The 23,949-nt window shown below is 41.5% G+C and overlaps 1 pseudogene; it reads left to right on the forward strand.

The window, feature by feature from the left end:
* The first annotated feature begins 518 nt into the window (after nucleotides 1–518).
* The window catches only part of LOC132820003 (sodium- and chloride-dependent neutral and basic amino acid transporter B(0+)-like), a 61,732-nt pseudogene continuing 38,301 nt past the window's right edge, over nucleotides 519–23,949 (forward strand).

Below are 23,949 nucleotides of genomic sequence, written 5' to 3' on the forward strand. Positions count from 1 at the left end.
GCTAAGTAGAGTTACACCTGTTATGAAACACAGTAAGAGGCTGACTTCTGACTCAACAAGAATAATCCATTCATGAGAAGTTGAAGGACTTTTGGCCAAAAGGAGTGTCCTCATTTTACTTCCAATTCTTGTGCAAGTGGAAGAATAGTTCATTGATGTCTGAAAATGGACCGAAGGCATTTATTTCGGTTCTTACTGAATGACAATCGGCCAAACCCTCCACAGGATACGGTGAGTATTTCAACAAAACAAAACAGTAAAAATCCATGTAAGACAATTTGAGATACTGTTGATTTGTAGATTTTGGTCGTTGTGAATTGTAGACTCTCTGTGGACATCTGGCTGTTTCTAACCTGACAGACATTGCTGCTAAATAGAGAACTGCACCATTTTCCGATAGTTGTGGGAGTGGTGACTATACATTTCACTTGAGATCTAGTCTGAGAAAGATTAATGTCTGAGCTTGCCATTTCAATTCTTTCTCCCAGGATACCGCCAATGAACATGGTGCTGTGGGTGATGAGAATGTGGAACGGGGTAACTGGTCTTCGAAGACTGATTACCTGCTCTCAATGATTGGTAATGCAGTGGGTTTTGGGAATGTTTGGAGATTTCCTTACCTGGCTTACAAAAATGGAGGAGGTATGGTAGAGAAATTAAAAATATCGGAGAGTAAGAAAGGCAGAACTAAATGGATCGATTTGTTGACTTATCCTGAAAATTGTAGTTCAGTAAATAACAAATGTTTATTGCACTAAAAATGATATAGTAAATAATGCAGAGTTAAACAATTTCAATGTGAACTGGTAAATTCAATCCCACAGCTAACAAGTTTGACTACTATTTTCTTATGAAGAGAGAGATATGTCAAGGTAATAGTTTAAAATTAGCAATGTGATGCATCAAATATATGCTATTTATAAACCAAAGTAAATGGTTCATTTATTAATTTGCAATGTATTTTCAATTGATATTGTTTAGAATGCATGAGCCATCCACCTCAGATATATTTACTGCACAATGTGTGAAATCCTCAGAAGAGCAGGCTCCTCAGTCAGGCCCTGTGTTCAGGTTTGTACATTATCATCAAAAGTGCTCAAATCAGGGCTCTTCACAACCCACACCATTGGATTGATGGAAACCAAGCGCAAATGTATAAGAAATGTCACAACATGACTGTGTAAAGTGACCTGAAAAGATATCTGATTGTGTGAGAGAGTGAAATTCACAAAACGGGAATTTGGACATTCGTAGAGATTTCAGGGTAAATTTTAATCCACCCCACACAGTGTAAGCATGGAGTTTCACTTGAAAATTGAAATCCTTTCCGCTATTTTCCAGGTGCATTCCTTATTCCCTATTCTGTCATGCTGGCCCTTGTTGGGATACCATTGTTTTTCTTGGAGTGTTCCTTTGGTCAGTTTGCCAGCCTTGGGCCTGTTGCAGTGTGGAGGGCTGTGCCTGTGTTACAAGGTGAATTTTTATTTTATCGATACAGTCGCAGCAAATTTGGAAAAGTAATAGTTTTGATTTAATAAATAATAATAAACCTCCCTTATCTGACAAAGGTTAAAGCCAAGCTTGTGAAGTAATGTTGCTCTCTGATCTGCCATACACGTTATTAGATGTGGTACATGCTGTCTATTGGTTTTTGGCTCATAGTTTGTCAGGTTTTTTTATAAAAATGATGAATTGAAACCCAGGATTCGGGACCGAACACAGCAGAGTGACATCACTGGTAAGGCATAAGTTCATTGGTTGATAATAGCTACTAACATGACTATTATTGGCTACTTTCAGGTTGAAGGTAAATAAGGGAAATATTTAAGGTTACAAATTAAAAGATCAGTTGGAATTTTTTGAAAAAAATCAAATTAAGAACTTTTTAAATAAAATCGAGATGTAGGGCTAGACAATATCTTGTAACTGCATGAAATTGGAGTTGATGGACCCTACTGAGGAGCTGAAAATGTGTTGCTGGAAAAGCGCAGCAGGTCAGGCTGCATCCAAGGAGCAGGAGAATCGACGTTTCGGGCATGAGCCCTTCTTCAGGAATGAGAAGAGTGTGCCAAGCAGGCTAAGATAAAAGGTAGGGAGGAGGGACTTGGGGGAGGGGTGTTGGAAGTGCGATAGATGGAAGGAGGTTAAGGTGAGGGTGATAGGTTGGAGTGGGGGTTGTGGCGGAGAGGTCAGGAAGAAGATTGCAGGTTAGGAAGGTGGTGCTGAGTTCGAGGGTTGGGACTGAGACAAGGTGGGGGAGGGGAAATGAGGAAACTGGAGAAATCTGAGTTCATCCCTTATGGTTGGAGGGTCCCTAGGCAGAAGATGAGGCACTCTTCCTCCAGCCATCGTGTTGCTATGGTCTGGTGATGGAGGAGTCCAAGGACCTGCATGTCCTTGGCGGAGTGGGAGGGGGAGTTGAAGTGTTGAGCCACGGGGTGGTTGGATTGGTTGGTCCGGGTGTCCCAGAGGTGTTCTCTGAAATGTTCCGCAAGTAGGCGGCCTGTCTCCCCAATATAGAGGAGGCCACATCGGGTGCAGCGGATGCAGCAAATGATGTGTGTGGAGGTGCAGGTGAATTTGTGGCAGATATGGAAGGATCCCTTGGGGCCTTGAAGGGAAGTAAGGGGGGAGGTGTAGGTGCAAGTTTTGCATTTCTTGCAGTTGCAGGGGAAAGTACTGGGAGTGGAGGTTGGGTTGGTGGGGGGTGTGGACCTGACAAGGGAGTCACGGAGGGAGTGGTCTTTTCGGAACGCTGATAGGGGAGGGGAGGGAAATATATCCCTGGTGGTGGGGTCCGTTTGGAGGTGGCGGAAATGATGACGGATGATATGAGGTTCAATGTGACCACATCTGTGACAAGTGTTGGTTTCTCTTGTGTATGACTTGTCCTTCTTTGTGTGTGGCTGCATCAAGCTGTGTGTAGCTCCTCAGTACACAAACACTAAATCTGACTATGTACTGAGGTTCTACTTGTCCCTGGTGTTGTGAAGGATGGGACTGGTCTTGTTGCTGCAGACTGCTCCAAGGAATTTGACTGTTCCATATCGCTTTTCCTTTGTGAAGAATTTCAAAACACTTTTCATCACAGGTCTATTAGGAAGAGGTCAGTATGTAGCATCCTCAAGACCCTGTTGGAAAAGGACAGGTTAGTCAGCAGACTGTCAAAGTCATTTCGCAGAATGCCTCATCGCCAGAATTTTCCAACAAGCACCATGACATCACTTGGCTCATGGTGAGAAGGGCAGTACTTGTGAGATTCTTCACGTACGCCTGGATTGTCTGCGCCACTGCATGTTGCCTACAAATCGGTTTAAGGAGGGGGAGTTTGTGACTGTCTCACATCTCCTGCTGGAATATGCCTTTGCAAAGAGAGACTGGAGAGAGATGCCACAACTGTGTCACTCGCCCATCTCCACTGACTTGCAGCTGTCTGCACTGGACCCGCTGTTATAGGAGTCACCATTCTTCAGGCACCATCTCATCACTGCTGGGCCCATTTCAATGCTGCCTCCAATACTGGGTAGACTGTTGGGCCCCACAACCAAGAGTTCCCACTCCGGGCCTCCCGTGATTCCAGCCAGGAGTCTCCTGCTCCGCTGATGCCTTGGTGACACCAGGTGTCCCCGCTCTGGGCCTACTGCGAGCCGGAGTGCCTCATTCCACTGACAGGCCAGTCTGCTGGTGTGCCAAGATTCCCACTCCAGCCACCGTCCTCCAATATGCCAGCACTGGCACCTTAAAGAGTCCATCACCTCCGTCTCCGATTGCTGGAGGAGCAGGGGAATGTCCTTGCTACCATCACTGCCACCTCCAATTACCGGAAGGCTGTCACCACTCCGTGTAAAGCCTGCTCGTGTTGCCTCTGACCAACCCACCAAAGAAACGAGAAATGAAAAGAAAAAAAATCAAGAGAGAGCAGAAATTAAAAGATTTTTAAAACGTAGCTGGAAGTGGATGAGCTCTAGATAAGAGTCTGCATGCAGCCCTGCTACACTGTCGCCATCTTGGAAAATTGAGGGTTTGCAGAGCAAAAATGACCCTGACGAGAGTTATGTCCAGGCCTCCCAGCAGCAGTCAGGATATGGGTCAGAAAATAAATCAGGAGGTAGAAAAGGCATGTAAAAAATGATGCACAATTGCAGTAATCATGGGAGTCTTCAATATACAACTGGACGAGGAAAATCAGGTTGGTAGGGGATCCAATAAAAAAGGGATTTGCAGAATGTCTACGAGGTGATTTGTTCGAGCAACTTGTGATAGAGCCCTCCAGGGGACAGGCAATTCTGGATTTGGTGCTGTGTAATGAGGTAAACTCGATTAAGGAGCTTAAGGTGAATGATCCATCGGGGGCAGTGGCCATAATATGATAAAATTCACCCTTCAGTTTGAAATGGAAGAGCAGGAATCTGGTGTAAGATCTTTACAATTGAGTCAATGCAACCAGAAAGCCATGAGGGAGGGGCTGACCTGAGTTGATTGGAAGGGGACCATAACAGGGAGGACGGTAGAGCAGCAATAGCAGGAGTTTCTGGAGGTAGTTTGAGGGGCAAAACAGAAATTCATCCCAAGGAAGAAGAAACATAGTAAAGGGAGGATGAGGCAACCACGGCAGACAAGGGAAGTCAGGAATAGCATCAAATCAAAAGGAAAAGCATCCAATGTGGTGAAAATTAGTGGGAAGTCTGGAAATTTGGAGGCAGTTAAAAACTAGCAGAGGATACTTACAAAAGCAATAAGGGGGAAGAAGATGAAATCTGACGATAAGCAGATTGTAATATAAAAGAAGATTGCAAGAGTTGCTTTAGATGCATAAAAGGTCAGAAAGAGGTGAGAGTGGACATTGGACCATTAGAAAATGAGGCTGGGGAAGTAGTAATGGGGAACAAAGAAATGGTGAAGAAAGTGAATAGGGACTTTGCATCAGTCTTCACTGGTGGGAGGCACCATTAGTGTGCCAGGATGTCAAGAGTCAGGAGGCAGAGGTGAGTGTAGGGGCCATTCCTGTGGGGAAGGTGCTGGGGAAGCTGCAAGGTCTGTAGATGAGTAATTCAGCTGGGTCAGATGGACTACACCCCAGAATCCTGAAGGTGATAGCTGAGGAGATTGTACAGGCATTGTTGGTGAACATTCAGGAATCACTGGAGTCAAGGAAGTTGCCAGACAACTGGAAAATGGTTAATGTAACATCCCTGTTTCGGAAGGTATGGAGGCAGAAGGGAGGAAACTATAAGCCGGTTAGTCTGACCTTGATCATTTATAAGATTTTACAGTCCATTATTAAGGATGAGATTGTGGAGGGTTTGGAAGTGCATGGTAAAGTAGGGCTGAGTTAGCACAGCTTCATCGAGGGTAGGTCATGTCTGACAAGTTTGTTAGAATTCTTTAAGGTGGTAATGAGCAGGTTAGACGAAGGAGAACCAATGGATGTGATCTATTTGAATTTCCAGAAGGCCTAAAATCAGGAGCCATGTATGAAGCTGCTAAATGGGATAAGAGCCGGTGGTGTTAGGGGCAAGGTCCTGACATGGTTAGATTAGTGTGGAAATAGGCCCTTTGGCCCAACAAGTCTACACTGACCCTCCATACAGTAACCCATCCAGACATGGATAGAGGATTGGCTGACTGTCAGAGGGCAGAGATTAGGGATAAATCCACCAGTTCCACAAGGACTGTTGGGACCACAACATTATACATTAACAATCTGGACAAAGGGACTGGGGGCATCGTTGCTATGTTTGCAGTTGTCGCAAAGATTGGTAGAGGGACAGGAAGGGCTGAGGAAGTGGGAAGGCTGCAGAAGTACTTACAGTAGTGAGGAGAGTGGGCAAAGAAATGGCAGATGGAATACAGGATGGGAAATTGTGAGAGTTATGCAATTTGGTAAGAAGAATAGAAACAAAGACTATTTTCAAATTGGGGAAAGGCTTTGGAAAACCAAAACATAAAGGGTAGGAGTTTAGGATTCCCTTAAAGTTAACATGCAGGTTCAGTTGGCAGGTAGGAAGGCAAATACAGCATTAACATTCATTTCAAGAGGGTTAGGATATAAGAGCAGAGATGTGCTACTGAGGTTCTATAAGGCTCTGGTCAGACGGCATTTGAAATATATGAAAATGTTTGGACCCCATGTCTCAGAGAGGATGTTCTGACCTTGGAGGGGTCCAGAGGAGGTTTACAAGAATGATGCCAGGGATGAAGGGATTGTCAAATGAGGAACAGTTAAGGACTCAAAGGAGCCTAGGAGGATTTACAGAATAATGACATTTACAGAATAATGAAATTTACAGAATAATGAATGGTCTGAATAGAGTAAACCGGGAGAAGATGTTTCCACTCGTAGGAGAGACTGGGACATGAGGGAACAGCCTCAAGCTGAAGGGACAACTCATCAGAACTGAGATAAAGAGGAATGTCCACAGCCAGAGGGTGGTGACTCTGTGGAACTCATTGATGCAGCAGGTTGTGGAGGCCAAGTCATTAAGTATACTCAAGACAGAGATAGATAGCTTCTTGGTGGTAAGGGGTGCAAGAGTTATGGGGAGAACTCAAGAGAATGACTTTCAAAGACATATCAGCCATGACTGAATGGCAGAGCAGACTCAGTGGGATGAATGGCCTAATTCTGCTCCTATATCTTATGACCTTATGGCCTAAGACTGGGCATGTGTGATTATCACCACTCACAATGATAATGGTGTCCTAAAGAATTAGTGAGAGGGCATATAAAGGTGAAGACAAGGAGCATCATTCTTGTAATCTAGACAAAGAACTATAACATAATTAACATTTCCTGTTTAATACAAAAAGCCTTTGAAATCTTTACTGTTGGACACTGAATGTTGAAGCAGCCAACATAATCGATTAAACAAAACCGATATTTCCCCAAAGGTGTGGTCAGCCAGGGCAGTCTCCCTGTTCTGTCCTGTGCTCACTGAAAGAAAATCCAATTTGGTTGAATGACCAGCCAAATGCATGTCAAATACATTATTTTAAATCAATAATTCACAAACCAGACTCCCCTGTTCTTTCTTCTGTTTTCAGGTGTGGGGATTGCTATGATGCTTCTGATTACAATGTCCAACATTTCGTACAACTGCATCGTTGGCTACAGTCTATACTACCTGTTTGCTTCCTTCCAATCACCCCTACCATGGGCAGACTGCTTCAGTTGGTGGGGAGCAGATGAAACATGCAGCAGGACCCCCAAAGGTACAGTGTTAGCTTCTACTGGGGAAAGTGTACACACTGACTGTTCATTGTTCATTCTGTCAGTCTGAGTGAGGGAGAGAGATGAACAATAGTTTCAGTGACCATCCTCATTGTGGCCATACAGCAGAAAGACTCGGATAGAAAGCAGCAGCAGGAATCATGGCACTGAGTCACTGGAATAGCAGGACAGTCAGTCAGAAATAAATAGTGAAACATCAGAATTTAACAGTCTTTCACATGTCTCACATTTACTTTCACCTTGTCAATAAGTCTGTGTTGTGTTCTTTCTGACTGCGTTCATTGTTTGTATCTCTCTCCATCCCTGTATTGTGTCTCACACTGACTCCCTTCTCTGTCTATTACTGTGTTTTTTGCAGCTATCATTTTCTTAACTTATTCTCTTTCTCTGAGTTTTTCCAAATATCGATCATCTCACATATATTTCTTACACAGTCTGACTCTAAGACACACAGAGTTTTTGTTGCAATTATTTAAATGTCTCATCTCTTTAATTTCATCTCATCTTCCACAATAACACTATTTAACTCAGGATGTCTCATGTCACTATCAAAGGTTCATGTTGTGTGAATTGACAAGACTTAATGTGAAATCTTGATGTGAGTCAAGTTGAAATTTCTGAAACAGAGGACAAAATACTTCAGCTTTGCAAGAAAATCTACTTTTAAATAAACTGGGATTGTGGGTGTTCCCCTGACCATACTGTACAGACTGGGGCTGTGGGTGATCCTGGACATCAACTACAGTCTGCACAATATGGTGATAAATCACCCACAGTCCCAGTCTGTACAATACAGATAGGGGTCACCCACAGTCCCAGTCTGTACAATACTGTCAGGGATCACCCTCAGTCCCAGAGTGTACAATACAGTCAGGGATCACCCACAGTCCCAGTCTGTACAATACTGTCAGGGATCATCCACAGTGCCAGTCTGTACAATACAGTCAGGGATCACCCACAGTCCCAGTGTGTAGAATACAGTCAGGGATCACCCACAGTGCCAGTCTGTACAATACTGTCAGGGATCACCCACAGTCCCAGTCTGTACAATACAGCCAGGGATCACCCACAGTCCCAGTCTGTACAATACGGTCAGGGATCACCCACAGTCCCAGTCTGTACAATACAGCCAGGGATCACCCACAGTCCAAGTCTGTACAATACAGTCAGGGATACACCTACAGTCCCAGTCTGTACAATACAGCCAGGGATCACCCACAGTCCTAGTCTGTACAATACAGCCAGGGATCACCCACAGTCCAAGTCTGTACAATACAGTCAGGGATACACCTACAGTCCCAGTCTGTACAATACAGCCAGGGATCACCCACAGTCCCAGCCTGTATAATACAGTCAGGGATCACCCACAGTCCCAGCTTGTATAATACAGTCAGGGATACACCCACAGTCACGGCCTGTACAATACAGTCAGGGATCGCCCATAGTCCAGTCTGTACAATACGGTCAAGGATCACCCACAATACCAGCCTGGACAATAAAGTCAGGGATCACCCACAGTCCCAGTCTGTACAATACAGTCAGGGATCACTCACAGTCCCAGTCTGTACAATACAGTCAGGAATCACCCACAGTCCCAGAGTGTACAATACTGTCAGAGATCACCCACAGTGTCAGTCTGCACAATCAGGGATCACCCACAGTCCAGAGTGTACAATACAGTCAGGGATCATCCACAGTCCAGTCTGTACAATACAGTCAGGGATCACCCACAGTCCCAGAGTGTACAATACAGTCAGGGATACACCTACAGTCCCAGTCTGTACAATACTGTCAGAGATCACCCACAGTCCCAGAGTGTACAATACTGTCAGAGATCACCCACAGTCCCAGTCTGTACAATACTGTCAAGGATCATCCACAGTCCCAGTCTGTACAATACAGTCAGGGATACACCTACAGTCCCAGTCTGTACAATACAGCCAGGGATCACCCACAGTCCCAGCCTGTATAATACAGTCAGGGATCACCCACAGTCCCAGCTTGTATAATACAGTCAGGGATACACCCACAGTCACGGCCTGTACAATACAGTCAGGGATCGCCCATAGTCCAGTCTGTACAATACGGTCAAGGATCACCCACAATACCAGCCTGGACAATAAAGTCAGGGATCACCCACAGTCCCAGTCTGTACAATACAGTCAGGGATCACTCACAGTCCCAGTCTGTACAATACAGTCAGGAATCACCCACAGTCCCAGAGTGTACAATACTGTCAGAGATCACCCACAGTGTCAGTCTGCACAATCAGGGATCACCCACAGTCCCAGAGTGTACAATACAGTCAGGGATCATCCACAGTGACAGTCTGTACAATACAGTCAGGGATCACCCACAGTCCCAGAGTGTACAATACAGTCAGGGATACACCTACAGTCCCAGTCTGTACAATACTGTCAGAGATCACCCACAGTCCCAGAGTGTACAATACTGTCAGAGATCACCCACAGTCCCAGTCTGTACAATACTGTCAAGGATCATCCACAGTCCCAGTCTGTACAATACAGTCAGGGATACACCTACAGTCCCAGTCTGTACAATACAGTCAGGGATCACCCACAGTCCCAGCCTGTACAATACAGTCAGGGATCACCCACAGTCCCAGCTTGTATAATACAGTCAGGGATACACCCACAGTCACGGCCTGTACAATACAGTCAGGGATCGCCCATAGTCCAGTCTGTACAATACGGTCAGGATCACCCACAATACCAGCCTGGACAATAAAGTCAGGGATCACCCACAGTCCCAGTCTGTACAATACAGTCAGGGATCACTCACAGTCCCAGTCTGTACAATACAGTCAGGAATCACCCACAGTCCCAGAGTGTACAATACTGTCAGAGATCACCCACAGTGTCAGTCTGCACAATCAGGGATCATCCACAGTCCCAGTCTGTACAATACAGTCAGGGATCACCCACAGTCCCAGAGTGTACAATGCAGTCAGGGATCATCCACAGTCCTGTATTTTTGCATTGAAGAGCTTCATATCTTTATTCCAAAAAAAACTCTCGAAATTTTAGGACATTTCCATTATTCAATATTCCAGAAGAATAGAACTCAGTTTTTCTCTGCCTCAGACGAAGTGATGGAAGCTGGTACAATTAAAACATTTAAAAGTTAGCTGGATGTGTATATGAATGTGAAGGGTTGAGATGGATACGGGCCAAATGTTGGCAAATTGGACTAGATTAATTTCGGATATGTTTTTTAGCATGGACAAGTTGGACTGAAAGGTCTGTTCCTGTGCTGTACATCTCTCTGACTCGATGACTCTTGATGTTATTTGTTCCATCTAGTATTTCAAAATCCGTGACGAAGTCATCTTTTTAGTTTTTAATTTATAAAGAATAGAATCATTGTCTGTCTAATACCATACAGTTAGGGACATCTATCAACACCCAGAAGACATGGATTTTCCATTATACACCCACAGAATTCAGTGATGGAAGTCCTTACCTCCATAGGCTAGGACTCATTCAAGGAGCGATCGATTTCCACATCTTCTACTTCAGAATTTGGAATGTTACATCTTGCCAAAAATAATTCAGATATGAAGAAGTTATTTTTGAGCTAAAATTACAATGTAATTTTTGAAAACAGTTGTTTCATCTTATCCTTGAGATTTATGTTATTTGAAATTTCATTTTTACATTGCTAGTTTCTGAAAGTGAATTGATAAGAGTACATTCAACAATGTGTTTCATCTGGGCTCAGAGTAATTATGGATGTCCATAAGTTCATAAGACCATTAGATATAGGAGCAGAATTAAGCCAATTGTCCCATCAGGTATGCTCCACTATTCGATCATCACTGATATGTTTCTCAAACCCATTCTTCTGCCTTCTCCCTGTAATGCTTGATCACCTTACCAATTAAGAACTATTTTATCTCTGCCTTAAATTCACCCAATGACTTGGCCTCCACAGCCCTCTGCAGCAATGAGTTCCATAGATTCATCACTCTCTGGCTGAAGAAATTTCTCCTCACCTCATTTCAAAAGGGTTATCCCTCCACTCTGAGACTGTGCCCTAGGATCCTGGCCTCTCCTATGCATGGAAACAACTTCTCCACATCCACTATATCCAGGCCTGTCAGTATTCTTAAAATTTCACTGAGATACACCCTCAAGGAAAGACACAGAGTTCTCAACTGCTCATCATGTGATAAGCCCTTCATCCCCAGGATCATTCTTGTAAACCTCCTCTGAATCTCTTCCAATGCCAGCACATCCTTCCTTAGATACAGGGCACAAAACTGCTCACAATATTCCAAATGAGGCCTGACCAAAGCTTTACACAGACTCTGCAGTACATCCCTGTTCTTGAATTCTAGCTCTCTTGAAGTGAGTACTAACGTTGCATTTACCTTCATAACTGCCAATGAAACTTACATGTTAACTTTAAGGGAATCCTGAACCAAGACTCTCAAGACCATGTGTACTTCAGATTTCCCCATTTAGAAAATAGTCTATGTCTCTATTCTTCCTATCAAAATGCACATCCTCATACTTTTCCACATTGTATTCCATCTGCCACTTCTTTGCCCACTCTCCTAACCTCTGTAAGGCCTTCTAAAATCTCCTCACTTCCTCATCACCACGTGTCCCTTCACTTAGCTTGTCTCATCTGCAAACTTAGCAACAATGCTCTTAGCTCCTTCATCCAGATTGTTAATGTATAATGTGAAGGTCCCAACACTGATACCTGCAGAACTCCACTAGTCACTGGCTGCAATACCCAAAAAAGCCCCTTTATCACCACTCTCTATCTTCTGCAGCCAATCCTCTATCCATGCCAGTACTGTGCCCCAAATGTCATGTGCTCTTATCTTATTTAACAGCATCCTGCTTTAGTCACCAATCAGCTGAAAAGCTTTTAAAATTAAATGCATCACAAACTAAATAAAAATGCATTCTTTTTGGGTGTAACCAAAGCTAGAGAAGGAGATCTTCTTTATGGAAATCCTCCACCTCACTAAGAAAGCTTCAGTACAATCAATAATTAACAATCTGCTCTGAAAACCCTGCACATGGTTTCACAGCTGTGACACCCTGCCCCCAACGTCCTCTGGAAATGTGATATCACCCCCAGTTCTCTGCCGATATGAAACCTGTCCCCACCCTCCCATTCACTGTTACCATTGGACTCCATCCCCCTCCACCAATGTTGTTGCTACTGGAACCGACCAACAAGACTGCTCCCCTCCCCACAAAATTTCTCCTATCATCCTCAAGTTACTCTCAACACTGTGCTGTGAAAGTACTGTCAGATTGAAAATGTGGCTCCCCATTTCTGAGAGAGCCCTGAGTTGAATCTACCGCTCAGAACTGTGGAGCTCCATTCATTCATTTTGTAAAACAAGGAGTGGTGTAGCAAGGTATGTGAGACTCTCCTTCCCTGGATAATCCAGCCCATTATAATCCTTAAAGTCTTCTACAATAACTACTACTGAATACTTTTGAAGTAACTTTTTATACAGTATCATTTTAATTTGGTTTTCTAATTATGCAGACTTTTATCCAACAAGAGATTAAGCAGATTGAGCACCAGAGCAGGACTGTGCTGAGAGTGAGTGCACGGACTGTACCTCTGTGTTCTGATCTATGCATGACCTTACCCATGTAATCAAAAGGATTAACTAATTCAGTCAGAGTGAAACAGTGACCCTGGTTATATTGAAATGGAATGCAAAATTGATGTATAACATATTTTCCAGAGACTCTCTGCAATCTCACTCTGACTGATGGATATTTTGAAATCGTTAATATAACACAGCTGCAGGAAAACAATGGATCTTGTCCAAATGGATCAGAAATCTCCAATCCTCACCAGGGCCCGAGTGAGCAATACTGGGAGTAAGTACCTTGCTGCAGATAGCTGCACCAATAACCTACACAGCTGGGCCAGTAACTCCTCTTGGGTTGGTTAGTTTGTTTATATGTGTTTAATGAGAGAGAAGCTGTTTCATTTTGATTGAGGTATTATTTACATTGCACACTTGTTACAAAATGGCATCATGGGAAGGAAACTTTTACTATTTAATATTCCTCTGGTTTCTAAGCATTGTAACTTTGACAATATTTATAAAGCAAAACACTTTTCTTTGTTTTCTTGCTCTTCAAGGATAATATTCATGACCAGAATTCTTAAACATGAAATGGTTAGAATCATGTGTGACTGATGTTCATTTCTCTGCTTTTAATTGTAATAAGTTATTATTTTAACACACAGTCCTGGGACTGGATTTAGATTAACTGTCTGGAGGTAGATACCATGTGTAGGAAGATGAAGGAGCTGAATTCATTGGAAGACATAGTGACTAAACCAGATCGGTTTCACAGTGCATTGTGAAGCAGTCAGTAAACATTGTCAGAAACAGCTCTGCAGGGAATCTCCAAGTAAAAAATGAGGTCTGCAGATGCTGGAGATCACAGCAGAAAATGTGTTGCTGGTTAAAGCACAGCAGGTCAGGCAGCATCCTGTTCCATGGATGCTGCCTGACCTGCTGTGCTTTAACCAGCAACACATTTTCAGCTGCAGGGAATCTCATCAACTTGTTTGAACAAAGGTTTGCATTGAAAAATATCAATACACACGAGGAAAAAAATGTCATACAGAATATCAAACTTCAAATTTATTTCTGAGTGCAAGAATCAAAGCTTCTATAAATCAAAAATTAATTTAGATATTACACAACTCTGTTTGTTAAATACATTGATGCACTATGTCTAAAAACATCTGTGTGTAATGAAGAGTGTCCTTACTTACTACATGTTTTTGTTCTTATTTTCTGTAGTAAAGCAGTTTTACGCCGTTCCAGTTCAATGGATGAGACTGGGGAGGTAATCTGGTATTTAGCCCTCTGTCTGCTTCTTGCCTGGCTAATAGTTGGGGCAGCATTATCAAAAGGAATCAAATCTTCAGGAAAGGTAAATGATTGGTGATAAATAGAGTTAAAACTCGTGACAAAGTAACAGTAAAGCGAGAAACGATAAATAATTTGTGAAGTGTCTGGTTTATCTCCCAGGTGATGTTAACAGTGTCTCTATGGGAAATGGGAGATTCATAATTCATCAACACTTCAGGCCTGAGGGAGATCTGAAGAACGTTCTCCTGAGGGAAAGAACAGCAACTTCCCCAAACCCCTGCAATGTGTCCCTCATTCTAAGGGTTCACTCACTGACACTGGAATTCTGGGTGAATTTCCAATTGCTGTGGAAGGCTGAGGAAGGATTGGGGGTTGGGGGGGAGTGAGGGAGGGGGGTGTGGTGGCGGTGATGGGGAAGGATAGGATCAGGGTTTTACTTGAGTGAAATGAGATTTGTCTGAACATGAGAATGGGACTGAGACCTGAGGAACAATCATTAGGTGAAAACAATAAAATGCTGGTAATGCTCAACAGCTTGTGAAGCACCCGTCAAGACAAACCGAGCTAATCTTTCACTTCCATGGACTTTCATCTGACTGAGATAAATAAATAACAGTTTAAGAGGTTTCTTAAGACGATGGACATGGGGAATATGGTTCGGTGAGTAAAAGGAAGATTCTGTGATAGGTTGGAGGACAACAGAGGTTAACTAACAAAGCTCTGACCTTCATCCCCGTTGTATTGTTGGATAGGTTCCAAACCAAAGAGCATATGTAATTTTAAGGCTGTTAGAAGAATCACAGCATGTGACATTCCAGTGTAATGTGCCTTTAGTAGTTATTAATGTTGAAGGAATATGTTGTAACAGCTGTGTAGCAGTTACTGTGGGTGGAATCTGTTAGTGACATGAGCAGCCTGTGCTAAGGTGAGATTTAATGCAGAATCAGGTGAGAAATCTCATAAGGTCCAACTTGACGTCAGGAACAACTTGCTGTGTCTTTTATGTACCTACCCAGTGAGGAGGTGAGCTTCTTGTGTAAGAATTACCTTTAACTGATTCTTTTCATTGTGTAATTTCTGTTATTATGTCTGAAGACGTGTGTCCCCTTAAGAAGGGTTCGAGATCGGTCAAAGGAATCGACAAATGCGGTCTATTCAAAAAACAAGGGTCATTAGTTGATTCAGTTAAGGTACCTTGATGCAATTCTATCCAGCAACACAGAGATTGAAGCTTCTGTGTTCTGGGGAAAAGTTGCGCAATTACATTTGAAAATTACACATTATTTACGTGTTTTTAAAGAAATAGTACAGTCTTAATTACAAGAAAGACCAATCACATATGATTTACAGCGAATTAATCTAATGATATTTTCTGGGAAAGGGCTCTTAACTACAAAAAAATGTCCAATCAATTGTAATATGGTGATATGATTGAAGACAGGCTAATCCAATGGTATTTCCTTTAAGAAGGATATCTAATTTACGTAAATTGTCATGCCATGTATTAGTTCAACGTTTGTTCAAATGGTCAATTAATGTAGCAGTGTTTATCTTATGAAAACTCTATTGTCCTCATCTTTCAACTGCAAGTTAATTCTGCAAATCAGCAGTATGTTCAGCAGTATGATTCACAGGCCATTTTATAGTATTCTTTTAAATCGAGAAACCATTTTGTTGGAATAAAAATCTTCATATTTTGTTGCCTAAATTCAAATTTGAGATCCTCATGTCTATAGGTTTAGCAGTGTTTAAATAAGCACATTATAACAAGGTATCACAAAACAAAGTCTCAACATGCAAACCCTGTGAACTAGATGAAAACGCAATCCTTGCGTACATCTTCCATGTTACTATTCCTCTTCAGTTTGTCATCTGTTCCCTTCAATGCATTGATGAGAATCCATTTAATTTGCCATTTGGTTGGATAATATTGTCTTTATTCCAAGGTGAATGATGTATAAAAGTAGGCAAAACTTGCTACAAAGGTACAGCAGCTACTGTTTTGGTCTCCTTAGTTAGGGGGTATATTTGTATTGGAGAAAGTTCAGTGAACCTTTGTATTAATTCTTTTGAAAATATAAGTTTGAGCCTGTACTCACAGGAATTTAGGAGACCGAGAAATGATCTTCAAAGATTTTGAATGGTCTTAGAAAGCTTGACCTTCTCAGAGAATCTCGAACAGGGAGCACAGTTACAAAATAAGGTTCTACAAATGAGGTAGAGATGAAGTGGAATTTTTAATCTTTCAGATACTCTTCCTCCGAAAGCAGTAGAGGTCAGTTCATTGAATATATGCAAGGCAGAGTTTGACAAATTGTTGATGTACAAGAGAGTCAAAGGTTCTGGAGAGGGCAAGTATCAGGGTGATCAGGCAGAATCTTATTGCATGGTGGGGCCACATGGCCTTGGACTGCTTCAAGATTTTATTTTCTTCTGCTGTACCAGTAATACAGGAAAATCTAACAAGGTGCTCTCCATGCTCAGGTGGTTTATTTCACTGCGACATTCCCTTACGTGGTTCTGACCATACTCCTGATCTGAGGGGTTACCCTGGAGGGAGCTTCTAAAGGAATTGAATTCTACATCGGAAGCCAGTCAGACTTCTCCAGACTGGCTGATGCTGAGGTAAATACAGCAATATGAATGATTGAGTCTCATTAGTATTTTTAGTTGAATTGATTCGTGCCTCAGCACATGTACTTTGTTAGCTTGTCATCATTGATTTAAACTGAAAATGTGTTGCTGGGAAAACGCAGCAGGTCAGGCAGCATCCAAGGAGCAGGAGAATCGACATTCCTGAAGAAGGGCTCATGCCCAAATCGTCAATTCTCCTGCTCGTTGGATGCTGCCTGACCTGCTGCACTTTTCCAGCAACACATTTTCAGCTCTGATCTGCAGCATCTGCAGTCCTCACTTTCATCATTGATTTAAAATCAGTGTATTGCTTTTGAGTCCTTAATTCAATTCTTGGAAATTTTTAACAAAGCTTGTGATGAATTCAAAGAGTCAGTTTAAGGTCTATATCATCCTGCCATTAACAGGAAAGAAGGTCAGGGCATCAGCTATGATGGACGAGAGGATCGAAATTGATGAGGAATTATGATAGGGATTGGGATGCAATAGAATTCTTCCTTCATGCCTCTTCCTTTCTGAAATCTTGGAAATGATTTAGGAGTTTCAGGTGAAATACCTCATTGACCTACAAAGCAAATACTGACCCACATTTTGCTGTATCAGGGCAATTAGAAAGAGCCACTCTTGATGAGCCTTGTCCTTATCCATTCTATGTCAATGATATTTGGTGCTGCAAGTATCTGGAAGTGGGAGATGGAAATGAAAGAATATTGTCTAAATCTGAAATCTACATTGGAGTGAACATTGGAAAGCAACTGATTATATCTTGAACCAGTCAGATTATCGTACTTGGAATATAACAATGCAAGTACTGAGACAGAAAAGGAAGTGTAAGTTTGAGTGGGTGACTTCCAAGCTGTGATTCCATTCTTCCAGTAGATAGTTTAAGTGCCAGAAATTGTGACTGGCAGTAAGTAAATGCTTGGCATGTCATTAAAAGGCTATTTCAATGTCATGTTTCTTGAAACAAATCTCCGAGGTGATTCAGTCAACAGCATAAGGACAGAAACATCATGGAGCCCAGTGAATGCAAATAGGCAGACTAGGCAATACCACATTTGTGAAGCTGACAGTGTCCTCATGCATACTGGATAATGATGGCTGGAATTTTGTATTCAGTCCAAAGATACAGCAGTCTTTGTGAATAGACAATGGTGAACACTATTTATTGCTTAATTTTTCTGACAGGAATTGGATTTTGATTTCCATTTAAATCATTTAACCATTGTTTACATAATCCTAGAAATTACAGTGTAATTTTACTGGTTCCTGTTGATATTAAGCTACTGTGATATTATTACAATATGAAAGTGATCATTATTTATGGTAAAAGGTGTTCTTTGTTGTTACTTTCACGAAAAGAATGGAATTCACTATGGTCAGTACAATACTGCAAGTGAGTCAGTCACTGAAAACCATGGCTGGTGAAAGAGTATACAGTCACGTCTTCGATAGTGCAATAGTCACGTTCCGTGTGACCCTGCGCTATGCAAGAATCACGCAATACAAGGAGCACTTACAGTGTTGCCGATGTAATCATGTTCTAGCCAACATACTTTTTGAATTTTTGCACTTTAGAAAAGCGTCCCCAATCGTCAATCACGGTACAGGTAATTTGTGTTAATGAAACGTTCATTATACCAGAAAGACCTGTGTCAGATATCCCAGAGGAAATTTAACTGTAAATAATCGACTGTAGTGATGACTGTTCTGTTTAAGAAGAGTTACTGTTGACCAGAGGGAGCTACTTTGCTCAGTTCACCATGGATTAACCACACGAGTTCTCATTATCTTCACATTAATGTCGTTTATCTGTTGTACATGTTTGTGTTTCATTTCCCTCCAGACATCTATTCTATTTTGTATTTACCAGGTCTGGAAAGATGCTGCGACTCAAATTTTCTTTTCTATCTCAGTGGGTTGGGGCACTTTAGTAGCATTGTCGTCTTACAACAAGTTCCACAATAACTGCTACAGAGATACCATCATTGTCTGTGTTGTTGATTGTGCTACAAGTGTGTTTGCTGGATTTGTCATCTTCTCCATCCTGGGACACATGGCTCACATACAAGATAAGCCCATTTCAGAGGTTGCCCAGTCAGGTAAACTAGAGCTGTTAAAATTGTCAAGGGTCAGACAGCTTTAATGTTCTCTCTGAAGTGATTCAACCCAACATTCCAGTGATTCCAGTGTCCAGACACAATAATCAATCCTCAGATCCAAACTGATAGCCAGGCTCTGAAGACACATTGCCATGATGTTTGGTTTATACTGGACAGGGATTGGAGCTGAATAATGCAATGGTATGCCCGGGGTTGAACCCTAGCTCTTAAAAGTGAGCTTTTGAAATAATCACAGAATAGTAAATTTCAAAAGCACTCAGTTAACATTATAATCCGCTGTAAGATTTGCTATTTACCTTAGAATTACATTTCATATGAGCCACATTTTATATTTAAGAAGTAAATTTTGAATGAATTCCATAATATTGTGCTTTTAGGTGAATCAGAGACAGTTTTTATTTATTGACGATTAGTTACTGATCATATTATGTGCTCAAATATTCAATTTGACAGTGGTACATTTTAAAAAATGTTTAATATGAAGAGCAAGAAACATGGAAATGTTCTGTGCTAAGCCACTTGTATCGGTTGATGATGCTGTGATAAGTAATTAATGACCAGGTAAAGTTACAATAAAACACAGTTCACACATTCTGATTACTCCAATAGTCTGAGCACTGAGTGGTTTGACAGCCTGAACTGAGGCAGGTACATAGGAACAGGAGTAGGCCACTCAGTCTGAGTAGTTTGCCTCACTACTCCATGTAATAATGAAGGATCAAACATTTCAATGTTTTTTACTCATTCCATTCCCTGACCTTGTACACCACTGAGAATCAGAAATATAATAATCTCAATCTTAAATCTACTCAAATCTTGACCTCCACAGCCCTCTGTGCTGGACAATTCCAATGTTTCACAACACTCTGAATAAACTAATTTCTTGTCAGCTTGGCCCTCAGTGGCATCCCCCTTAGTTTTAAATTATGGCCGCTGGTTTTAGATTCTGCAGACAGAGGAAATATCTTACCTGCAGCTACTCTGTTGTTCTCTTTAACTACGTTGTAAGTTTCATTCTACGAAACTCTAGAGAGTAAGGCGCAGTTTTCCCAATCTTTCTTCATCGGACAGTTCTACCATTCCAGGAGCAAGTCTGCTGAACATTTGTTGCACTCCCTCTATGCAATGACATTTTTCCTGAGAAAAAAATGACCAAACTGTGCACAGTTTCCAGGTGTGGCCTAACCAAGCTGCTATACAACTGAAACAAGACTTCACTATCCCTGTACTCAAATCCTCTTGCAATAAAGGATGACATTCCATGAGGCTTCCTAATAGCTTGCTGCACACACATGTTAACCCTCAGTGACTTAGCACCAAGGAGACTGAGGTCTCTTTGTACAACTACACTTTACAATCCCCAACCATTTAAGAAACACTCTAAATTATCCGTTCAATTATTTCTCCCCATTCTCTACTCTCCAACATTATTCCCTGCTTTAAAATGCCAGTTTCACCAATATATTAGAGAGATTCTTTTTTTGCTTAGATTGCAAATGTCACTCTGAACTCAGTGTTCACTGCTTCTAAATATTATAATTTCTGAATTGAAAGTGATTAGTATTACAAATATATAATAACTAATGTTTTTTATTGTAAACACATATCCGCACAACTTTGGTGACATGAATAGTTTTGCAAATGTTGGCTAATATTGGCAACTGTAATAAATTAAATGAAATGAATGTCAACAACAAGTTAATAGCAACATTCATTGTGTCATTTCAATTCTATTCACTGTTCAGGTTTCGGTTTGGTCTTCATTGCCTACCCAGAGGCCCTTGCACAGTTACCGTGGGCACCATTATGGTCTGTTTCATTTTTCTTCATGCTGCTCACTCTGGGAGTTGACACACAGTTTGCAGGTTTAGGTAAAAATGGCATTGCATCACTTTAAAAAATCATTTCTTTTGAAGAAATTATGACAGTGTTGGGCAAAAAAGTGCTGTTGGTGATGTTAGTGGACAAACGCACAACGTTTCTTTGTAGCAATTGTTCCCTCATTGTCTGAAAGAAGAATGCAGCTATTTGTCTTAAATGATTAGCACCTGCATCAAAATAAAAATTGGGGAAAAGTTGCATCGGCATCCAAATGATTTCACAATACAATTTGCACTAACAGCGATGGTGAGGGGAGGCATCATAGAAGATCAAAATGTGAGTTGGAGGAAATGAGAGAGATGAGGGTCAGTGTTATTAGTAAGTAAGAACGGAGAGTGTATGAGCAAATATTAAAAGAGAAAGACAAACCAGTAGAACTTATTAGCGAAAGCATGCAGCATTCAGAGTTAAGTTGATGAGCTGACAACACAAATAGAGACCAGTCACATCACCTGGTGAAGATTATTGAAATGTGGTTGCAGGAAGATCAGTACTGGGAGTGAAATGTCCTAGGGTAATGAGTATTCCAAAGGGATAGGCAAGTAGGAATAGGAGGTGGAGCTGTTTTATTGGTTAAGGGAGATATCAAGGCGCATTAAGAAAATATATTGGCACTACGAACCAAGATGTTGAATCAATCTGAGTGGAAATAAAAGGCAAGGGAAGAAACCCCTTGGTAGGAATAATTTACAGATTCTCAAACAGTACTTCCAAAGTAGGGCTTAGTATAAATGAGGCAGTAATGAGGGCTTATGAGCCAGCCACAACAGAAATTATGGGTGATTTGTACATAGATATTGATTGGATTCATCAACTTGGCAAGGGTAGTATTGAAGGAAGATTCATAGAGTGTCTGAGGGATTCTTTCTGATGTCAACGTGTCATGGAACCAACTGGCTACTTCACATTTGGTATTGTGTAATGAGGAAGGATTGGTAAATGATCATGTAGTTAAGGATCATCTTGGAAGGTGTGATCACAACATTCTATAGTTTCAAATTCAGATGGCAAGAGTGAAGACAGAGTCATATACAGGAGTTTTAATGTTGGCCAAAAGTCATTATACAGGCCTGAGAAAGCAGTTGGCCCTGGGGGACTGAGGAAAAATATTAAAGGAGCAGGACATTTGAAAAATGGTGGCAAATGCTCAATGAGTTACTAAATACCTGTCAATTAAAGTATATTCCTGAGAGGAAAAGGAATTATAGAAAGGTAAAAGATAATCCATGGCTTACCAAGCAGGTCGAGGATAACATAAAGACAAAAACTAGGGCATATCATACTGCAAATGTTTGAGACACTCTGGAGAATCAGGAGATCAATAAAAGGAAACTAGCAAAAACCATAAGCTCTGACACCAAAAGCTTCTATAAGTATATAAAAAGGAAGAGAGTAGTGAAAGTAAATGGTGGCCCTTTAGAGGGTGGAAATGGTGAGGTAATTATGGGAAACTCAGAAATGGCAGAGGCACTAAACCAGTATTTTGTGTCTTTTTGCAGTGGAAGATTATAATTTCTTCCCAAAATCTGCAGTTACTATAGAGGAACTCGGTGAAATTACTAGGGAAAAGGTATTAAGTAAACTGATGGGATTAAAGGCAGATTAGTCCCCAGGACCTGATGGCCTGCACCCTAAGGCAGCAGAGATAGTGGATATATTAGTTACTACATTCCAAAATTTCCTCGATTCTGGAAAGGTGCCAGTGATTTGGAAACACTTTAATGTGAAGCCTGTATTTGAAAAAAGAAATAGGCAAATCATGGAAAATTGTAGATCAATTAGTTTGACCTCGGTCATGAGGAAGTTGCTGGAGTCAATAATAAGGGAGAGAACTGACCACTTGGAACAGCAAAGCTCAATTCCCCAGTGGCAGCATGGTTTCATACAGGACAAGTTGAACTTGACAAAATTGTTGGAATTTTTGAGGATGTAACTATCAAGTTGGATAATGGGGACACAGTGGATGTGTTATATCTAGACCTCCAGAAGACATTGATAAGGTGCTGCATTAAGACTGATACAAAAGGTTAGACCGGAGGGTGTTTGGGGTAGAGTATTGGTTCGGATAGAGGATTGGTTGACTGACAGAAAGCAGAGGGGTGGGATAAATGGGTCCTTCTGGCGAACTGTAACTATTGGGGTAGCACAGGGATCAATCCTCTGACATCAATTGTTGACAATCTATATCAATGAGCTGCCGGGAGGGACAGAATGTAACAAAACAAAATTCACAGCTAGAGAATGAACTAGAATCTGGCAGATGGAATTTAACGTGGATAGGTACAAGGTTACATATTTTGGCAAGAATAATGAAAGAGCAAATTATTAATTAAATCAGAAGCAGATTCAAAGTGCCTCAGTGTAGAGGGATCTGGGTGTCCTTGTGTATGAATCACAGAAAGTGGGTATGTAGGGGCTGCATATAATAAGAAAGGCAAGTGGAATCTTGGCATTTATTGCAAAAGAACTGGTTTATAAAAGTAATGTTGTCACAATTGTATGAGATGATGTTGAGACCATACTTGGAGTATTGTATCCAGTTCTGGTTTCTTTCCTTGAGGAAGGATGTGGAGATCAGAAGAATGAGGGATGATCTGATTGACACACATAAAATGCTCAAGGGGATTGATAAGGTAGATGTGGAACAGATATTCCTCCTTGTCGGACAGTCTTGAACAAGAGGTCATAGATATAGCCTGAGAGGAAGTAGGTTCAAAACTGGGGTGAGGAGAAACTATTTCTCTGACAGGGTTGTGAATCTGTGGATCTCACTGCCCCAGAGTGCAGAAGAGGCAGAATCAATCAACAAATTCAAGAAAGAAATAGATATGTTTTGATGAAAAATGGGACAAAGGGCTGTGGGAAACAGGCAGGAATTGCAACCACAATAAGAACAGCCATGAATGTGACAAATGGTAGAGTGGGTTTGAAGGGCTGAATTGTCCACTCGCTCCTAATTTCTATGTTCCTCTGTCCAATAGCTATTGTGGTGATTTTCAATCTCAGATGTTAATGTTCTATATCTTTTCTTTGCTCTCATGCCTAGAATTTATCTTTCATTGAGACAGATCTTGCTGTTCAAGAGATGGGGATTTTTATTTACCTGCCTTACAGGGAGCAGGATGGTCAGCAAACTTATTCACTCATGTTGAAACTCACTCATGTTGAAACTCACTCATGTTGAA

This window comes from Hemiscyllium ocellatum, chromosome 11, assembly GCF_020745735.1.
Source record: "Hemiscyllium ocellatum isolate sHemOce1 chromosome 11, sHemOce1.pat.X.cur, whole genome shotgun sequence".
NCBI classification, from domain to species: Eukaryota; Metazoa; Chordata; class Chondrichthyes; order Orectolobiformes; family Hemiscylliidae; genus Hemiscyllium; species Hemiscyllium ocellatum.